Source organism: Loxodonta africana, chromosome 2 (genome assembly GCF_030014295.1).
Source record: "Loxodonta africana isolate mLoxAfr1 chromosome 2, mLoxAfr1.hap2, whole genome shotgun sequence".
NCBI lineage: Eukaryota > Metazoa > Chordata > Mammalia > Proboscidea > Elephantidae > Loxodonta > Loxodonta africana.
The window spans coordinates 105,060,582-105,075,753 of record NC_087343.1 but is presented as its reverse complement, the minus strand read 5'-3'; positions in this window follow the sequence as shown (position 1 = coordinate 105,075,753).

Below are 15,172 nucleotides of genomic sequence, written 5' to 3'. Positions count from 1 at the left end.
TGATGGAAAATAATATTTGGTGGATTTATGCTTACATATAGAAGCTTTCAATTAATAGGCCAGCAATAATTATACCTTTTTTTCTTCTTATCGTTTTGAAACATAAAATATTGGGATGAATGGCATAACCTTTTGAAAAACTTGGAAAAAAAGAACATTTTGAAGTGCAAAAAAAAAAAAAAAGCTTTAATTGATATCTACCAAGCATCTAGACATCCAAATGAAGAATAGAATAAGGAAGAAGAATTAAAAAACTAACTAGATCTCTGGAAGCAAAGTGTATCTTAAAAATTCCTAGCTATAGTTAATTATTAGGGTTATATGTAACTTATAAGAATGTTGTTAGAGGAAGCTGGTTTTGCAAGAAGATATAAAGTAACTAGTTCATAGATCCCTTCACTGAGTGTCATGAGAGCAGGAATCAGTTCTTGGTTGCACCAGCAAATCTGCTTACAAAATCAGTCCTGCTCACGTACGTCAATACCCATCGTCAACATCTGTCATCTTCCCAGAAGAAATAATTTCATGTTAATAGGTATTTATACTAAAGGCCTCCACATACTAGAGAAACCCACACACAAACACAAAAGGGCCAGTGTTCAGAGAAAGATAATAGTCAATAATATTGTCCATAATGATAAATCCTTCCTCACCAATGTGCCAAATCAATTAGGTTGACTTAACTGAGTCACCTTCCTCTAGCTCCCAAAAATGAGGAAATATTGACAGTAAGGGAGGTGACTCATAACCACAATAACACATTTCACAAACACCCTCAAGAGTATGAGCCACGATTCATGAGATAACAACTATTTCTGTGTAGACCAAGCATGTTTCGTAACTGAGAAGGCAGATTTTAAAGAAAGCTAAATTATCCAACACCTTCCTGGTCAATATGTAATTGTTTACCAGTATCGCTCTGGCTATTTAATCATTGGTTTAGTTCCAAGATGAGTCTTTCACTTCAAAATCTCAAATCAGGAAATCCTTCCATTTTTTTTTTATTCTTTTTTGACTATATCCCTTTAAAATATTTTCCCCCACTGGTTTTAAATTATGAAATATTTCTTTTTTGGGCTTTACATGCTTTAAATATTTGAAGATATTGTTCTATACCTAGTACAAAACATTATTTACCTAAATATAAACATACTTGCTTAAATGATGAAGTAATTATCTAGAACCAAATGACGTGATTAAAATTATATTTCATGGGGGGCATAAAAATCTCTGTCCAACGTATAACATTTATAGTTACCATATTTTATTCAAACTATCTAAATTACTGTATATTTTTTAACATTTGAAATTAGAATAAACTTTGATGAAGTGGATTGTTTCCTTTTATTACTGTCTAGAAAACTTTTTTAAAAGGAATAAAAAAGGAAGAATATGAATCAAATATTGGCATTTCTATACACTTATCTCATGTTCATGGCCATTTTAAATTTTTAAAAATCTATAGTAGAGTCATGTTGTTGTTTTTAGGTGCCATTGAGTTGGTTCCAACTCATAGCAACCCCATGTATAACTGAACAAAGCACTGAGCAGTCCTGTGGCAGCTTCACAATTGTTGCTATGTTTGAGCTCATTGTCGCAGCCACTGTATCAATCCATCTTGTTGGAAGTCTTCCTCTCTTTTGCTGACCCTCTAGTTTACCAAGCAAGGCGTTCTTTTCCAGGGACTGGTCCTTCTGATAACATGTCCAAAGATGTGAGGTGAAGTCTTGTCATCCTCCCTTCTTCCAAGACAGAGTTGTTTGTTCTTCTGGCAGCACATGGCATACCCAATATTCTTCATCAGCATCAGAAATTCAAAGGTATCAATTCTTAGGTCTTCCTTATTCATTGTCTAGCTTTCACATGCATATGAGGCAAATGAAAATACCATAGCTTGGGTCCGGTGCACCTTAGTCTTCAATGTGGCATCTTTAACGCTTTAAATAGGTCTTTTGCAATAGATTTGTCCAATGCAATTGTCATTTGATTTCTTGACTGCTGCTTTCATGTGTGTTGATGTGGATCCAATAAAATAAAATCCTTTACAACTTCAATCTTTTCTCTGTTTATCATGATGTTGCTTATTGGTCTAGTTGTGAGTATTTTCATTTTCTTTATATTGAGGTATAATCCATCCTGAAGGCCGTAGTCTTTGATTTTCTTCAGTAAGTGCTTCAAATCCCCTGCTTTCAGCAAGCAAGACTGTGTCATTTGCATATCGCAGGTTGTTAATGAGTCTTCCTCCAACCCTGATGCCACATTCTTCTTCATCTAGTCCAGCTTCTTGGATTATTTGCTCAGCATACAGACTGAATAAGTGAATGAAAGGATACAACTTGCACACATTTCCTGATTTTAAACCATGCAGTATTGCCTTGCTCTGTTTGAAAGACTGCTTCCTGATCTATGTACAGGTTCTGCATGAGCACAGTAAGTGTTCTAGAATTCCCATTCTTTGCAATGTTATCCATAATTTGTTAGGATCCACACAAATTTGTTTGCATATTCAATAAAACACAGGTAAACATCTTTCTGATATTTTCTGTTTTCAGCCAAGCTCCATCTGACGTCAACACTGATATCCCTAGTTTTAAGTCCTCTTCTGAATTCAGCTTGCATTTCTTGCAGTTCCCTGTTGATGTACTGCTGCAACTGCTTTGGAATGAGCTTTAGCAAAATGTTACTCCCTTGTGATAGTAATGATATTATGCAATAATTACTGAATTCTGTTGGAACACCTTTCTTTGGAATGGGCACAAATATGTATGTCTTCCAGTAGATTGTCCAGGTGGCTATCTTCCAAATTTTTTGGCATAGACAAATGAGTGCTTGCTGTGTTGCATAGCAGAGTCATAAAGAAAAAAAAAAAATCCATTGTCACTGACTCAAGTCCAACTCATAGTGACCCTATAGGACAGAGTAGAACTGCCCCATAGGGTTTCCAAGGAGTAGCTGGTGGATTTGAACTGCTGGCCTTTTGGTTAGCAGCCAAGCTCTTAGCCACTGTGCCACCAGGGCTCCAGAGGAGTTATAGTACATATTAAAAGATTCAACATTATAAATGAAAGAAACTGATTAGGTTTTAAAATTGACAGGGTAGAACCAATAGACAATGCAGTAATAATATTAATTCCTATGTATAGGCTTCTCTACATGAAGTCCATTTGCCCTTACAGATGGATTAAGCACTGTGCCCCAAGGCTCTGAACTATACAGGTAACATCAATGAGATCCTTTTCCCTCTGGCTTCCACTTGGATTAGGGCAATGAGAAACACTAGCAGGAAAACAGATATTAGACTGTAAATGTGGTAGTCTGAACAGTGCCCCACCAAAAAAAGGTGTTAACATCTTAATTTCCAGAACCTGAGAATATACTACCTTACATGGCCAAAGGGACTTTGCAGATGTCATTAAAGTTAGACTCTTGAGATGGAGACCTTATTCTGGATTATTCTCATGGATTAATGTCAACACAAAGTTCTTCATACGAGAGAAGCAGGTGGGTCAGAGTCAGAGAGCAAGAGTGAGAGCTAGAGAAAGAAGGCAATGTGAGGACGGAAGCAGAGTTAGGAGGATCAGAAAGAGATTTGAAGCTCTTATGCAGCTGCTAGGTTTGATGATAAAGGAAGGGGCCATTACCCAAGGAATGCAGGTGTACTCTAGAAACTGGAAATGGCAAGAAAATAGATTCTCCCCTGATATCTACAAAGGAACACAGCCCTGCCAACACCTTGATTTTAGCCCACTGAGACCCATGTCAAACTTCTGACTTATAGAACTATAGTATAATAAATTTTATTGTTTTAAGCCACTAAGTGGGAGGGATTTGTTACAGCGGCAATAGAAACCAATACAGAGAGTGAAGTCAGAGTATTCCTTTCCTCAGCAACCTCCTTGCATGGCTGCCACCAGCTGAGTGAGTTCTTCTACTAAAGTCCACAGCTTCTGTCGAGTGATCCTTTCCATGGAGTCAGCCTCTCTGGAATCCAATCATCACCCCAGCCCTTCCCTTTCAGGCCTGGAGATGTTTATGGTTTCCTTCACATCCCTTGTTAGTTTTTTAAACCTTGTCTAAACCTGTGTAAGTAAGCAAACTGTCCTTAATTACCCAATTTAAGAGCGTAACATGTTTCCTACTGAGACCTTGACCATCCTGCAGTATGAAATCTGTTAGAACACTGGGTCTTGAACAGAGACTATCCAGATTTGGTCCTGGCAAATTATTACTCCATGCATTTTATTTATGTGTCTATGATAGCATTTTTCTTATGGTGTCATTTTCATCTGTTTAACTTCATTCATTTAATATACATTTATCAGTTGACAGCTATAAGCCAGACTTTTTGCTGGTTACTAGGAATACAATGTTGAGCAAAAGCAGGCAAGGAATTGACCTAATGGAGCTAACGATTTTATGGGGGAAGGCAGACATTTATCAATAAATTACAAGATAAATATAATATTGCAACTACAAGTGTCATGGAGAGAGTGTGCTATAAAAACTTAGGAGAGAAACAGTTTTACTAGCCAGGAAGGCCAAGAAAGACTTCTCTGAGTAAGCAACACAGAATTGAAGAGCTGAAGGATAAAGAAGTGGAGGAGGAAAGGTCATGTCAGGCAACAAAGAAGCATACACCAGAGTTCCGCAGCAGGAAGAAACCTGGTGAGTATGAGAACTTAAAAGAAGACTGCAATAGTTGGAACAGAAAATGAAACAAAGGTGAGGCTAGAAATAAAGAAGGGTCACACCACTGAGAGATTATGTCAACTAGTTTTGTGTTTTTCCTAAGAGCAAAGGGAGATATTAAGTTTATATGTATTGAGAGTGTATCAGATGTGCAGCATTTTAACGTATTGAAGGTGATCTGATTTGTTTTGCAAACATCACTCTAGAAGTAAAATAGAGAACTCTTTGGAAGGAAATTGAATATACTCATTTACATATTTATTCAGTTAACCAGAAAAAATAATTGAGATTTTCACATGTGGTAAGTGCTCTTCCAGTTACTGGCAATATAGGGATGAGCTAGACAGACAAAAGGCCTGCATTATGGACCTGAAATTCTAATGGAGGAGTCTGGTAATTCAATAACTATTTATTGAGTAGTTACTATGTACCAGAGTGTGTTCTTGATATTGGAATAAATCAGTGACCAAAACAAACAAAAATTCCTGCCCTCATAGTGTACCTTCCAGTAACAATACATGAATAAATAATAAACTGTTAAATAACACCATAGAACTTCAGGGAGTGAAAGTGGAATAAAGAAAAAAAAAAAAAGAAGAGTGTTACAGAGTATGGTTACACAGATGTGGAGGACGTGATGGGCAGACAAGATATTAGATCATTGCTAAATAAAATAGGGAGTAGCTTATACAACAATTCAACGATTTGGTGATAGACACAAAGTAAAGGAGTAATATTTTGAAAACATTTAAGAGGAACAGTTGATAAGATTTGGCAGTGGATCTGTCATGGAAGTGGATAGAAAAGGGGGTTTTAAGTATAGTTGTTAGATGTCTGGTGTGATGTCATTCAAAGATAAGGGCATATTGGAAGAAGGTTATGGTTGAGTGGAAAGAACATTTGTTCATTTTTTTAATAGATTCAATTTGCACTACCTAGTTGGATATAGGAAACTCTGATGGCCTAGTGGTTAAGAGCTACAGCTGCTAAGCAAAAGGTAGGCAGTTCAAATCTACCAGGCGTTCCTTGGAAACTCTATGGGGCAGTTCTACTCTGTCCTATAGGGTTGCTATGAGTTGGAATCGACTCCATGGCAATGGGTTTGGTTTTGTTGGTTTAGTTGACATACAGTTTCACAGTTTGGAAAAGAGATCTGACCCAAAGATTTAAACCTGTGCATTTCCACATATAAGTTGTAAACAAAGTCAGACACATGAAGATTATCCACAGAGAGTACTCAGTGAGAAAACCTGTTGCCATCAAGTTCATCCCAACTCATAGTGACACTGTCGGACTGAGTAGAACTGCCCATAGGGTTTTAAAGAAGCAGCTGGTGGATTCAAATTGCCCACCTTTTGGTTCTCAGCCGAGCTTCTAACCACTGTGCCACCAGGCCTCCAAGAGGGCCTAGAATTGTGCCTAGAATAACTCTAACATTTAAATTCTATGTAAACCCTGTTAACCTGCTGCTGTCGATTCTGACCCATAGTGGCCCTATAGGATGGAGTAGAACTGCCCCATAGGGTTTCCAAGGCTGTAATCTTTATGGAAGTAGACTACCACGTCTTTCTCCTATGGAGCTGCTGGTGGCCTTGAACCACCAACCTTTTGGCTAGCAGATGACTGCTTTAACCACTGCACCATTGGGGCTCCTTAATTTCTAAGTAAAGGACAAATTTCCTAAGGAACAGAGAAAAGATGGACACAGAAGTAGGAGGAAAATTAAGAAAGTTCAGTGTCATGAATTCCAGGGAAAGAGAGAACTATAAATCTGTATGTCCTTCTGGAATAGGGGTGTGTTGAAGATAAGTTTATGCCATTTATATTTACAACCTGTCTCAGATACCAAGAAACAGCACAGTAGTAGGCATAAAGAAGGTATTGAAAAGTGATTTTTTAAAGAATATTTGTGTCAATATATCTACTTACTCAAACAGATTGACACCTCTACAGGAATGCTTTCATCCCAGAAGTACCACCAGGCACATTCATGGCAGACTCTCTCTTGCTATCTCTTTTTGAGCTGTTCCTTTTGCATACTGAAAAATAAAATATATTTAAGCAACATTAAATAGTTCTAAAAATTTACATTCAATAAGGCATAGAAGGAAACACTCATTTTGTTTTAAAACAATTTGCTGTTTTTAGAACTAAGCAATATGGAGACACTTGAATGACGGCAAAGAGGGTCCTCCTGATCACCATTATGCACAGTCTGGAACAAACTGAGTGGCAATAAAAGCAGGCTGTCTTTATGGTTCTTAAGTGCATGCTTTAGATTTGCTCTAAATTTCAATTAAGTAGATGAGGGCCTATGCTGCAATGCTAATGTTTTTTTTACATTAAAATGTTTATCACCTCCCCCCGCCACCAAGTCTATTTTCATGAGCTGTTACAATAAAAAATAAATCTGAACTTCAAACCTATGAAAGAAATGCATTTTGTACACATAGGTAAACGAGCACAACAGCAAAGAGGAAGGCAGCATTCCTACTTTGAAAGAGTGCAGAAAATGGTGAGAGCTTGGGCAGTAAATCTTCATTTGGGTGAATTAATTGGTTAATTTACTCAGAGAGATGTCAGTTAGATAGATTTTTCAAAGAGCAGGAAAAAATTTAGGTATAAGATAAACTCCTGTCGAGTATAATTTCTTCAGCCAATTTCTTGATGTTTTGAAAAGATATTTTGCAATCTGCTTTCTTGTTTTCATTTTATTTTTGCTCTGGAATCCCAGATCAGATTTTACTAAGATTTTCTTTTATGCTATTTCTAGAAAGGGTGAACCAACCTTTATAAATATGCAATAAACAGCCAACTTAAGTTGCCCTAAGGGCTGGGAAATATGAGATTCTTTGTGTCCATATGGAGAATTGAATTGTCCTAATCAGGAATGACTTCATCAGACTGAAACTCAAATTGGCTGAAAGGGAGAAACTGGTATAATAGTAGGTCAATTTTGTGCATTTCAGCCCACAGATTTCAGATTGCAATAAATTAAGAGATCTTTAAGGTTGCTTTTGCACAAAGTCAAGAGAAAAGTAGTTACTTGATTTGAAAAAAGCTATTATAACCAAGAAAAGGAAGTAAAGTAAGGAACTTTTTGCTCCACACCCAAGAAAATATACTTTGACATAACACCAGGAATTTGGATAGGGAATGGGGGCATATCAGAATGCTTGCATTTTAAAAGCATATTCTGTGGTTCACTACTCTCCTGGATTTTGCCCCTCAATTTCCAGCTATTCTGGTGTCTTCAAATTCCAACCTTTGTCTCCTCAGTCTAGTAAGAATGCAGCTTCCAGCTAAAAAAGCTCTTTTCCCTAGTGCTACCTCTAACTGAAAAATGTTCTCAGGGGAAAATCTATGATAAATTTGAAGCTTGCCTCATGTGCTTCACTTCCTTTGAGTATCACACCCGTGCTATACAAGGAGCCCTGGTGGCACAGTGGTTAAAAGCTATAGCTGCTCACCAAACAGTCAGAAGTTTGAATTCACCGGCAGCTCTTTGGAAGCCCTATGGGGCAATTCTGCTCTGTCCTATAGGGTCGCTATGTGTTGGAACCCACTGAACAGCAACAGGTTTTTTTTGTTGTTTTTTTGGATCATATACCAACTATTCCATTATGATCTCTCACCTTCTTTTTTAAAGGATATTTTTCATTTGATATGAAAAAGTTATTTTCTTTCAGTAGTTTGACAATATTTTCCAAGTTTCTTCAGTCTCCATTCTTTTGTTGTGGTTGTTGTTGAAAAACCAGCTGCTAGGAAAATCATTGCTTCTTTGAAAGATATTTCTTAGGATTTTTTTTTTTTTTTGATAAATCTTCCTTTTTAGCTGTCAGAATTTTTACTATGAGTGCCTAAGTGTGAGTTCCTTTTTTATTTATATTGATTCTGATTCTATAAGTTTTGTTGAATCTGTAGCTTAAAATATTTCTTTATTTTTGGAAAATTCTTAGGCATTATCTTCTGTAATATTGATTCTATCTTACTCTCCTCTCTTTCTGGGACTCCAATTACATGAATGTTAGACCTTCTATCTGCAATCCTTACTCCCTTTTCTCTATTTTTCATTCTTTGTCTCTTTGCTTTTCTTTGTGGGTATTTTCTTCAGTCTTATCTTCTAGCAGTGTCTAATCTGCTATTGAGCATTATCAAGTAAATTATTTTAGCTATTTTTTATTCTGTTCTAGAATACCTATTTTATATTTTTTTAGGTTTTTGCTGAAATTCTCAATTTTATCTTTTGTTCCCTTCAAATTGTCAAGCATAGCTTGACGATTATATTATCTGGGTCCTCTGTGGTGTTCTCTGCAGTTTCTTTTGTTTATCTTGGTCATCTAACATGTTAGATTGTTTCCCTTATTATCTTTTAAGTACTTTGTATTGTACATAATAAAGTTTAAAAGAAATTTGAATCCTAAGTTGATGTTCACCTCCTCTGAGAGGATTTATATTGGTGTCTGATGGATGGCCAAGGGCACTAGAAATTTGAGGTTACACAACTTCAGGAATTAAGATGTTTGAAGAGTGAGTTTCAGTGCCCATGAGGACTAGTGTATTTCCAATTTACCGCTAAGAGACAGACACTCCAAAGGGGGAAATTATTATAAATGCCAGGCTATATTTCATTCCTCTCTATACTTCATTCCTCTTTCACATTTTAATCCCATTGCTTTTTTGGATTTCACATGCCTTCAAGCAGATGTTTATAAAAACTTTTTCTTTTTTTCCTTAGCTTTCATTGTTGTTCTCCATAGAAAGACTAGCCTGATTTACCCAGTAATAACTGGAATAGTAGGCCACGTTCATCACAGTAGGTTTATTTGGTCCACAGACCTGTCCATTGATCATGTCCCTAGTTTTCAAATGTATTTTTGGAATGGACATACTTAGAATTTGGACAAACGTTCACATAAGTTTCTTGACCTGCAGGGTAAAACCAAGTAGAAGTCCCTAAAACTTCCTCTTCCAATATAGTAAATCAATAATGCATCCTGGGGGAATGGCAGGGATTAGCGCTATCTTCAAAATTTGATGCAGCCATAGTAGTCTCTACATAATTATCATATATCTCTATAATTATCATAGTCCAATTTAATTCACAATCTGATCTGACTGATACAAAAACAGAATCAATCATGGTAGATAATAGTAGGCTACTGCAGACTTAAGCAATTAGTTGCCCTATTTGCAACTGCTGTGCTGAATGTCGTGTCTATTTTAGAGCAAGTTAATACACTTTCGTTTACATTATATATAGCTGCTAATCAGGTGAATGTTTTCTTTTCCATACTATTAGAAGAAAAATCAAAATAATTTTTCATTCACATGAGGTAGACAACAATATATACACATGATTTTGCCCAAGGACTTCGCTAATTCTTCAGCTCTTTATCATAATATAGTGTGAAGGAACAAGAAGTACCTAGGCGTCTTGTGAAATATTACATTAATCACTATACTGGTAACATTATATAATCAGTCTTGATGAGCAAGAAGTGGCAAGTGCACTGAATACATTTATATGACACATGCACTCTAAAGAATGAGAGAGAAGCACAAGAAAGATTCAGAGACCTCCTACATTAATGATGTTGAAGTAAAAGACAAGATTTGCACCTTGCCCTTCATACTACTAAGAAAGAAGCAGACCACTTAGTAAACCTCCTTGAGATTTAGAGGCAGCATAAATTGCATTTGACAATACTGCCCTAACCCATTTATTGGAAAACACAAGAGGGATTTCCCAAAACAAGCCCCTGAAGTATAATACCTGTGGTGGAGAAAGTACCATGTGGGGCCTCTGGCAAATTCTAAGGATAAGGAGTTAAGGATATAATTCCTATAACTAAGAAATTATATTCACTACCTGTCTGTCAGTTTTTTGTACTGTGTTGGCTTGTGTGTTTCTGTGATGCTGGACATTATGCCACCAGTATTTCAAATATCACCAGGGTCACCCATGATGGACATATTTCAGGGGGGCTTCTAGACTAACAGACTAGGAAAAAAGGCCTGGTGATCTACTTCCCATAGTAGCCAATGAAAACCTTATGGATCGAACAGCATATTGTTTGATATGGTGCTGGAAGATGAGTCCCCTAGGTTGAAAGGCATTCAAAATACACACTGACCACTACAACGGACTTCCAAACATGTTGGCGATAATGAGGATGATGTGGGCCAGGCACCATTTTATTCTGTTGTTCGTGGGGTCTCCGTGAGTCCAAGCAAGCTCAACTGCAATTAACGAGGTTGTTATATATTTGAATTATTTGACATTTAGTATGGAGCAATGATATTTAAAATATCTAAATAAATTAAAAAAGTAATACACATGAAGAATGTGAGAATACAAATAAATGATAAAATTTGAAAAAAACACTGAAAGTAACCAAACAGGACTTCCAAATATCTCTAGCTCTGTCCACATATAAAATTATTGGAATTAAAATCTCAATGGGCAATTAAATACCAGATTAGATATAGCTGAAAAGAAAAGTAGAGAACTACACAGTCTACTCACACATCTGGAAACAGAGAAGAATAGCGCACCCAGCAAAAGGTAAGCACTTCTGCTTATTTTGCTGCTCCCCAGCCCCCACGCAGGCTTAAGTGGCTCTTGATTTCCCTGGGCCTAAGAAGGGTCCTGCTGTGTAACCTTAGCCATTCTACCAGCCATGGAGAAGGAATTAATTAACAATTGGGGGAAAAGATAATCTGCCAGCTCCACTAACTTGAGGAGCTCAGGACAGAAGCAGCTCTTGTCCAGGCACAAATAGTCCACAGACTTTGAATACCTTTCATCCCTGCATGGACATCTGTGGGCCCATTTCAGGAGATTAGTCCCATGTAATTGCAACAGTGTATGTGCTTGAGATCTGACTTCAACTGTTTCAGATGTGCAGTGGAGAGATGGGTTTTTGATGTTTGACACTACTCTGCCTATTAAACAGGGTCCTCACCTACCCACATCAGGGGCCTGAGGACTGGTGGCCTAACCAACATCATCTTGCCATCCATGACAGGGGTGCAAGGATAAACGGTGTCTCCCAGTACTTACAGCCAAAAGCATTGGGTACTCATGCTACAGCTGTAGAACCCACCCCTGTGTGCTCTAGGGAACAAGGACATGCTTTCTTCACAAACACTTGGGGGCAGTTGTCAGCCACTTGCATTTGTTCAGAGTGTGACCTCTGCTGCAACCAGATACCTGGCCTACACCAATTGCCACACCCCCTCTAAGACTATAAGACAGACCCCGTACCACACACTTGATGACCAACTACCTGGTCACCTGAGCTGAATCTATACAAGAAAAGTGAATGCATTTCTAGGCTCACATACCTGGAAACAGCTCTAGCCATCTGGTGACAGTACATTAGAGCTTCCAAGGTGCAAATAATCCAGCTAGCTTGCTCAAGCAGCCTATTTGAGCATATCAAAACAAAGCAAAGCAAGAAGCTAGGATACAGTATGTAAACAAAATAAATTAATACAATGACTTATAGATGGCTCAGAGACAACGGTCAATACCAAATCACATAGAGAAGCAGACCATGATCTCTTCAACAAGCTCTCAAAACAAAGAATCAAAGAATCTTCTGAATGAAGATGTATTCCTGGAATTATCAGATGTAGAATACAGATTAATATACAGAACTCTTCAAGAGATCAGGAAGGAGATCAAGCAAAATGCAGAACAAGCAAAGGAACACACAGATAAAGCAGTTGAAGAAATTAAAAAAGTTATTCAAGAACATAATGAAAAATTTAATAGACTGTAAGACTCCATAGAGAGACAGCAATCAGAAATTCAGATTAACAATAAAATTTCAGAATTAGACAACTCCATAGAAAGTCAGAGGAGCAGAATTGAGGAAATTGAAGGCAGAATTAGTGAGACTGAAGACAAAACAATTGGTACCAATATATTCTAAGAAAAATTAAGACAATAGAATTTAAAAAAATGAAGAAACCCTAAGAATCATGTCGGACTCTATCAAGAGAAATAACCTACGAGTGATTGGAGTACCAGAACAGGGAGGGATAACAGAAAATACAAAGAGAATTGTTGAAGACTTGTTGGCAGAAAACTTCCCTGATATTGTGAAAAACCAGAGAATATCTATCTAAGATGCTCATCGAACCCCTCATAAGGTAGATCTCAAAAGAAAGTCACCAAGAGGTATTATAATCAAACTTGCCAAAACCAAACATAAAGAGAGAATTTTAAGAGTGGTTTAGGGATAAATACAAAGACACCTACAAAGGAGAATCAATAAGAATAAACTCAGACTACTCAGGAGAAACCATGCAGGCAAGAAGACAATGGGATGACTTATATAAAGCATTGAAAGAAAAATACACACTAGCCAAGAATTATATAACCAGCAAAACTGTCTCTCAAATATGAAGGTGAAATTAGGGCAATTCCAGATAAACAGAAGTTTAGAGAATTCATAAAAACCAAACTAAAATTGCAAGAAATACTAAATGGTGTTCTCTGGTTAGAAAATCAATAATATCAGATATCAACCCAAGACTACAACACAGGACAGAGCAACCAGATATCAATCCAGATAGGGAAATCACAAAAATAAATCAAGATTAAAAAAAAAATGTTCAAACAGGGAAACATTGATGTCATTATGTAAAAGATGAAAAAATTAAAACAACAAAGAGGGACTAAAAAATGTAGTCATAGATCTTTCATATGGAGAGGAAGTCAAGGCGATATAAAGAAATAAAAATTAGGTTTAAATCTAGAAAAATAGGGGTAAATATTAGGGTAACTACAAAGGACACTAACGATCCTACACATCAAAATAAAACACAAGAAAAACATAAAGGCTCAGCAACAACAAATAAGAGGAAAAGACAATATATAAACTACTCAGCACAAAAAAGGTGGAAAAAGAAACTGACAACAACACAAACAAAAAGACATCAAAATGACAGCACTAAACTCATACTTATCCATAATTATGCTGAATGTAAATATACTAAATGCACCAAAAAAGAAACAGTGGCAGAGTGAGTAAAAAAACACAATCTGACTATATGCTGCCTACAAGAGACACACGTTAGACTTGACACAAAGTAAAACTCAAAGGATGGAAAAAAATGTATCAAGCAACAACAATCAAAAAAGAGCAGGATGGGGGCGGGGCCAAGATGGCTGACTAGGTAAAAGCTACCTCGGATCCCTCTTGCAACAAAGGCTCAGAAAAACAAGTGAATCGATCACATACATGACAATCTACGAACCCTGACCATCAAACACAGATCTAAAGAGTTGACCTGAGTGACAGAGACTGAGAACGAGCAACCACAGGGAAGCAACAACTGTTTTCGGAGCCTGGAGCCAGCATCCCAGTCAGAAAACCTTGGCGCCGGGCTTTGGACTGGGCGCAGGGGAGCTGAGCACGGCATCCTGAGATGGCGCAAACACGGGACACAGCCCTAGCCCCCAGAAGTGACCTTCGGGGATGCCCATCCAGTGCACGCAGGCAGCGCAGCCATGTGGCTGAAAGAAGTCACCAGGAGGCAGCAACTGGTTTTGGAGCCTGGAGTGCGGCGTCCCAGCCAGGGAATCTTGGCACTGGGTTTTGGACTGGGAACAGAGGAACTGACCACGGCTTCTGAGATAGCACAAGCACAGGGCACGGGCCTGACCCTCGGGGGCAATCTGGACCCAGCCAACGCACACAGGCTACACACCCCTAGGAAATCTCAGATAAAAGAGTCATCACCAAACAAGAAAAGTAACTTTGTCTACATTCCAGGGTGCTACTCTCTCCTATCTAACTGATCCCTCCCCTCCCCTTCCCAGGTGGCTTCATTAAAATTGGATTTCCTGAGCCGGAGAATGAAGTGTTCTGTGGTTTTTATTTATTTATTTATTTATTTGGTCTTTTCCTAACCCATTCTCCTGGTCTGAGAGAAGCAGCTACAAAAAACCCAGGGACCAAAAATCCTTCCCTGACTTCCCAAAATTGGACTAAAAATACAGAACCAGCTCCAGCCAAGCATATGAGATCCACAGTCTTGGGCTTTCATCCCTACAGGCAACAAGGTGGCTATTATAATGCAAAGGCAATTCTGATAGGGATCTGACTGTAATTGTTTTAGCAGATTACTGGAAAGACAAGTTTCCCAGGCCTGATATCTCTGCATAGTCAACAGAGCCCTCACTGACCCATAACAGGGAACTGAGGGCTGAAGCTCCCCCCAGACCATCTAGCCTCCTGCCTTAGGGGTCTGAGGATGGTGACACCTACCAATCTGTAGAGGTAATTACATTGGGTGCCTAAGGTACTGCTGCAGAGCCCACCCACCAAGGTGCTTTAGGAATAGAGACACACGTATCTCACTGGCACTTGGGGGAACCCTGTCAGCATCCTGCCCCCCCCCAGAGTGTGACCCCCTGCTGCTACTAGAATCTGGTGCACACAACTATCACCACTACTCCTCTAGG